Source organism: Salvelinus alpinus, chromosome 13 (genome assembly GCF_045679555.1).
Source record: "Salvelinus alpinus chromosome 13, SLU_Salpinus.1, whole genome shotgun sequence".
NCBI classification, from domain to species: domain Eukaryota; kingdom Metazoa; phylum Chordata; class Actinopteri; order Salmoniformes; family Salmonidae; genus Salvelinus; species Salvelinus alpinus.
In genome coordinates, this window is record NC_092098.1 from 49,409,882 (window position 1) to 49,417,586 (window position 7,705).

A 7,705-nucleotide genomic window follows, 5' to 3' on the forward strand; every position below is an offset into this window, starting at 1 on the left:
TTGACGTCATCCAAGACCTGGCATAAAGAGACATACGTTACACAGGGTTACAGCTCTGTGTAGCGACAGGTAGCCTTGTGGTTAGAGCGTTGGGCTAGTCACCGAAAGGTTGCTTGATTGAATCCCTGAGCTGACAAGGTAAAAATATGTCATTCTGCCCCTGAGCAAGGCAGTTAACCCACTGTTTGCCCGGGTGCTGAAGATGTGGATGTTGATTATGGCAGCCCCCTGCAGTTTAAGTCACAGAGGTTTCCCCAAGCTTATATTATCAGGCCTCCCGAGTGGTGCAGCGGTCTGAGGCGTCACTACAGACCCTGGTTCGTTCCCAGGCTGTGTCACAACCGGCCGTGATCGGGAGTCCCATAGGGCGGCGCACAATTGGCCCAGCATCGTCTGGATTTGGCCATCATAGTAAATAAGAATTTGTTTCTTAACTGACTTGGCTAGTTAAATAAAGGTTACATAAATAAAACATCAGCAGAACCATTAACAATGACCTATAGGTTGGTTTCACTTTTACAAGCGTGATAATGTGAGTTTTGTTATAGCATTGTTTGTAATGCTTCACTTCACAACTGACTCTCTACACTCTCAGCAGTTACATAGTTCTCAGTGGCCAATAGGGTCGTTCCATATGAATATGAAAGATGGCGATACAACGAGTCGGGATGCTTTCATTTGTAAGGTTTGTATAACATTTGTATAAAAACATTTTCAAATAGTTTGACAAACCTGTTCATAAACTTTAAAATGATATCAAACTCAGTCGTTTATCTTTTTCAATGATGAGGACATGAATGTCTCATGGTAGGGTGGGGTATGCAAAATGGGTCAACTGTGGGTCAAAATGGAGCACCTCCATCTCCTGAATGTTTTTGCATTCAGGTCCAAAAAGTCACTTCCTGACCACTTTTACAATGGGCAAACATGTATGGAAGGTTTCGTTCAAATTAAAAGGGAGTGCAGTCAGAAAGTGATTGAAATCATATGCAACAACCCAATAGTAACCAGCATTCACAGAGTGCTTGAGAATAGTAATCCTCCTCTGTCGGCATTGCTTATCCACATTGTGTCAGATCAGTGGGTCAACACTAAAGGTCAGAGAAACACCATGAAAGAAACAGAAAATGCTACCCGTCATCAGAGTCCTTTAGGAGCCCAACGTGAGAGAGGATCTGAGAGCTGATCTCTGTTACGATGAATGCTGTTCATCGAAAACAGCGAAGCGTTCAGTACCATAGTGCCCTCCAAACTTGTCACCATGCTCGGGACCCTGGCAGTGGCATTGCGCAGATTCGCGGGACCCCCGCAATGTCCGACCAAGCCCCCCAAATTGATATATGTTTTTTTATTCTATGGGGCAGAGCGATAAATGTGCAGTATATAGCTAATCTCATGCTATTTTACACATTTTTGCCATGAGGCTGAGAGAAAAAGTTGCTGGTTTAGAGCTCAGAGATTATTGAAAGATGGGAGACTTCTTTCCACACATATTTGTCTTAATACATTTTTTTTTTAATGATATTTATATTTTTAATAGAGCAAAATATCAACTATCACACGTAAAGGAACCACCTCCTAATTAAAAAAAATGATTCTTCATAAAATACAACTAACTGGATTCATGTCAACTCCGTCCACCATAAAATACATTTAATTTTTACAATTATTGTCCAACGAGTTTTTAAAGGACTCGTTTGTTTATTTATAACTTTAAATTATTCAAATATGTAATACAAATATCCACACTTCTTTTTTTTTTTTTTTTTTACATTTAAGTCATTTAGCAGACGCTCTTATCCAGAGCGACTTACAAATTGGTGCATTCACCTTATGACATCCAGTGGAACAGCCACTTTACAATAGTGCATCTAAATCTTTTAAGGGGGGGGGGGGGTGAGAAGGATTACTTTATCCTATCCTAGGTATTCCTTAAAGAGGTGGGGTTTCAGGTGTCTCCGGAAGGTGGTGATTGACTCCGCTGTCCTGGCGTCGTGAGGGAGTTTGTTCCACCATTGGGGGGCCAGAGCAGCGAACAGTTTTGACTGGGCTGAGCGGGAACTGTACTTCCTCAGTGGTAGGGAGGCGAGCAGGCCAGAGGTGGATGAACGCAGTGCCCTTGTTTGGGTGTAGGGCCTGATCAGAGCCTGGAGGTACTGAGGTGCCGTTCCCCTCACAGCTCCGTAGGCAAGCACCATGGTCTTGTAGCGGATGCGAGCTTCAACTGGAAGCCAGTGGAGAGAGCGGAGGAGCGGGGTGACGTGAGAGAACTTGGGAAGGTTGAACACCAGACGGGCTGCGGCGTTCTGGATGAGTTGTAGGGGTTTAATGGCACAGGCAGGGAGCCCAGCCAACAGCGAGTTGCAGTAATCCAGACGGGAGATGACAAGTGCCTGGATTAGGACCTGCGCCGCTTCCTGTGTGAGGCAGGGTCGTACTCTGCGGATGTTGTAGAGCATGAACCTACATCACTATTACATGTCTACAGGGCTAATTTCGTGAACATTTTGCCATGTTTTTCTACATTTTAGAACATAAAACAAGTTTCATAAAGCAATCGTTATCTTGTAGGTCTAGCACAACAAATAACCTACTTCTATTGTTAAAATATGTTGCAGATCAGTGATCAAATATTTTTTTCCAAATAGTAACAACAACAAAAATGACTCCATCAGTAACGGCCTTGACAAGCCAATGACATAGCTGACAACAGATACTCAAAACAGACACAATTTTTCCTCTAAAAAATAAAAGTTAAATACAAAACATTGTAAAATATGGACAATTATTCATTTTAAAATCTCCAATAAAAACAAAACCATTCAATCAGTTCTTTCAGAGTTGACAAAAATGTCATTTTTCAATGTCATTCAAGTGGTATAGAGTGTAGCAATTGTGTTTTTCCTCAGTTGTTTTATGACTCTAAAACATAATTAAATGTAACAGTATATGAATTTTGGTTCAATTATATCTGAATCTATGAGGCAGAGGGAGTTGACAGTTTACGGTTGTGACCATGGTGATTATTGTTTGTTTAAATCTATCAAAAGTAGAAAACTTGACAGACCATGAGTGGTCTTGTTGTACTACATGTAGAGGACATGAATAAGGGGTCCTTATGGTATAGCTGGCCCTGCTCATTCCTGATTCATTTAGGATTTTTGACAAATTCGACGGAGTTGACCAAATCTCCGGAGAAATTTTTTAGGAATCACAGTTTTAAGGGAAATATTCTTTATAGTCACAGAGGGCTATTGCAAGAAACTACATAAAATATTTTTCAGTTAAAATCCATTATTGCCAGTTTAAAAAAAAATGTAAACACTTTTTGGAGAGTTTGAAATTGGGAAGATTTGGACAAGGGCATTTCCAGGCATAGAGCCGACGACATAAAAATGTATAATATTGAAAGTATTTTGAAAATCCAAAAACAAATCTTTTCCGTTATAAATACCCTAAATGCAACAAACAAAACATTAAACTATGACAATAAAGTTACCCTGCCGAACAAGTATTGTCCCGACTTTCAAGAATCTCTGAGCTAATGTCCTGCTATTCTAGACATTTTACCATGAGGCTGAGAGAAAATATTGTAATTGTAAAAATGTCTTTCATGGTATCTGGGGGGCCTGACTTCCAGGGAGACCCCAACCAAAGCTTGTGGGCACCCCCTGCCTTGCGGGGGCTGCAGGGGTGTGTGCTACGCTAGTGGATCCTGGGACTGAACACCCCCCTCTACAACTGGGTCCTGCTCAGGACCCTGGGACTGAACACCTCCCTCTGCAACTGGGTCCTATTCAGTACCCTGGGACTGAACACCTCCCTCTGCAACTGGGTCCTGCTCAGGACCCTGGGACTGAATTACCTCCCTCTGCAACTGGATCCTGCTCAGGACCCTGGGACTGAACACCTCCCTCTGCAACTAGATCCTGTTCAGTACCCTGGGACTGAACACCTCCCTCTGCAACTAGATCCTGTTCAGTACCCTGGGACTGAACACCTCCCTCTGCAACTAGATCCTGTTCAGTACCCTGGGACTGAATTACCTCCCTCTGCAACTAGATCCTATTCAGTACCCTGGGACTGAACACCTCCCTCTGCAACTAGATCCTGTTCAGTACCCTGGGACTGAACACCTCCCTCTGCAACTGGATCCTGTTCAGTACCCTGGGACTGAACACCTCCCTCTGCAACTAGATCCTATTCAGTACCCTGGGACTGAACACCTCCCTCTGCAACTAGATCCTATTCAGTACCCTGGGACTGAACACCTCCCTCTGCAACTAGATCTTGTTCAGTACCCTGGGACTGAACACCTCCCTCTGCAACTAGATCCTGTTCAGTACCCTGGGACTGAACACCTCCCTCTGCAACTGGATCCTGCTCAGGTCCCTGGGACTGAACACCTCCCTCTGCAACTCCCCTGTGTTGTACCTCAGGGAAGCTCTCTTCAACACCGCAGGGAAGCTCTCTTCAACACCGCAGGGAAGCTCTCTTGGCTCTCTACTCTTTTCTATTTTTACTAATGACCTACCACTAGAATTAAACAAAGCCTGTGTGTCTATGTATGCTGATGACTCAACATTATACACGTCAGCAACCACAGCTAGTGAAATCACTGCAACCCTAAACAAAGAGTTGCAGTCAGTTTTAGAATTGAATTGGTGACCAGTAATAAACTGGTCCTGACTCCTGAACATCTCTAAAACTACAACCATTGTATTTGCTACAAATCATACCCTAAGTTCTAGACCTCAGCTGAATCTGATAATAAATAATGTGGCTGTTGAGCAAGTGGAGAAGACTAAATTACTTGGTGTTACATTTGAATTGAGAGCTGTCATGGTCAAAATATATTGATTCAACGATTGTAAAGATGGGGAGAGGTATATCCGTGATAAAGAGATGCTCTGCTGTTTTTGACACCACACTCCACAAAGCAAGTCCTGCAGGCTCTAGTTTTATCTTATCTTGATTATTGCCCAGTCATTTGGTCAGGTGCTACAAAGAAGGACCTAGAAAAACCGCAGCTGTCCCAGAACAGACACGTCTTGTTCTTCACTGTAACCAGAGGGCTAACATCAATACCATGCATGCCAGTCTTTCTTGGCTAAACGTAGAGGAGAGATTGACTGCATTGCTTCTTGTTTTAGAAGAAACATTCATGTGTTGAAAATTCAAAATGTTTTGCACAGTCAATTTACACACAGCATTGACACACACACACACACACACATACCCCACCAGACATGCCACCAGGGGTCTTTTCACAGTCCCCAAATCCAGAACAAATTCAAGGAAACATACAGTAGTATATAGAGCCATGACTACATGGAACTCCCTTCCATCTCATATTGCTCAAGTGAACAACAAACCTGGCTTTATAAAACAGATACAGCAACACCTCACGGCACAACGCCTCACCCCTATTTGACCTATTGTAAGTGTATGTACTGATAGATGCTACTGAATGTAAGTTTAGTATATGGAAATGGAAATATACTGTAGGCCTAGAATAGTTGGCCTCTGTGTTTCATCTCAGTATTGAGTCAGTACAGAACCTTTTAGTTATATTTGCCTTGTTTTAAATGATTGTAGTTCTGTCCTTAAAATGTTCTTGTCTATTAATATTCTGTATTTTGACATGTTTCATGTTTTGTGTGGACCCCAGGAAGAGTAGCTGCTGCTATCGCAACAACTAACGGGGATCCTAATAAAATACCAAATACCAAATGCTGGACTTCCTGATGGGCCGACACCAGGTGGTGAGGGTAGGCAACTACCCCTCCGCCACACTGACCATGAACACGTGGGCCCCCCAGAGATGTGTGATTAGCCACCTCCTGTACTCCCTGTTCACCCATGACTGCGTGGCCACACACGACTCCGACACCATCATCAAGTTTGCTGACGGGAACGACGGTGGTAGGACTGATCACCGACGGCGATGAGACGGCCTACAGGGAGGAGGTCAGAGACCTGGCCGTGTGGTGCCAGGACAACAGTTTCTCCCTCTCAACTTCAGTAAGACCAAGGAGCTGATCGTGGACTACAGGAAACATGGGGTTGCACACACCCATCCACATCGACGGGGCCGCAGGGGAGAGAGTCAAGAGCTTCAAGTTCCTTAGTGTCCACATCACTGAGGACATAACATGGTCCTCTCACAACAGCATAGTTGTAAAGAAGGCACGACAAAGCGTCTTCTCCCTTTGATTTGTCACAGCCTCTCAGATCCTCAAGACACTTTACAGGTGGTGAAAGCATTTCGACTGGTTGTATCACCGCCTGGTATGGCAACTGCACTGCCCTCGACCGCAAGGCCCTACATAGGGTGGTGCGGACAGCCCAACCCATCAATGGTGGCGAGCTCCCAGCCATCCAGGACATTGATGCCTGAAAAATTTTCAGACTCCAGTCAACCAAGCCATGGACTGTTTTCTCTTCTCCCGTCCGGCATTACTGGAGCATTGGGTCTTGGACCACCAGGCTCCGAGACAGCTTATTTCCCCAAGCCATAAGACTGTTGAATAGCTAACTACCACTGCCCACGCTCTTTCCCACTGACTACCTGAACGGACTACCTGAACGGACTACCTGAACGGACTCTATGAACTGACTACCTGAACAACTACCTGAACAGACTACCTGAACAGACTACCTGAACTGACTCTATGAACTGACTACCTGAACAGACTACCTGAACTGACTCTATGAACTGACTCCATGCTCTTCCTCAGGTCTCTACACACACACACACACACACACACACACACACACACACACACACACACACACACACACACACACACACACACACACACACACACACACACACACACACACACACACACACACACACACACACCTCCGTGGGCACACCCACTCACAACATACACTGCTACTATAGTGATTATAGTGATTATTAGTACCGTTAGTATTTATCCTGCTACCAGCCACTATCGGTTTACATGAGTACATACCTACCACTATCACTCCAGTACATACCTACCACTATCACTCCAGTACATACCTACCTCTATCACTCCAGTACATACCTACCACTATCACTCCAGTACATACCTACCACTATCACTCCAGTACATACCTACCACTATCACTCCAGTACATACCTACCACTATCACTCCAGTACATACCTACCACTATCAATCCAGTACATACCTACCACTATCACTCCAGTACATACCTACCACTATCACTCCAGTACATACCTACCACTATCACTCCAGTACATAATTACCTCTATCACTACAGTACATACCTACCTCAATCACTCCAGTACATACCTACCACTATCACTCCAGTACATACCTACCTCTATCACTCCAGTACATACCTACCTCTATCACTCCAGTACATACCTACCACTATCACTCCAGTACATACCTACCTCTATCGCTACAGTACATACCTACCACTATCACTACAGTACATACCTACCTCTATCACTCCAGTACATACCTACCTCTATCACTCCAGTACATACCTACCACTATCACTCCAGTACATACCTACCACTATCGCTCCAGTACATACCTACCTCTATCGCTACAGTACATACCTACCACTATCACTCCAGTACATACATACCTCTATCACTCCAGTACATACCTACCTCTATCACTCCAGTACATACCTACCACTATCACTCCAGTACATACCTACCTCTATCGCTACAGTACA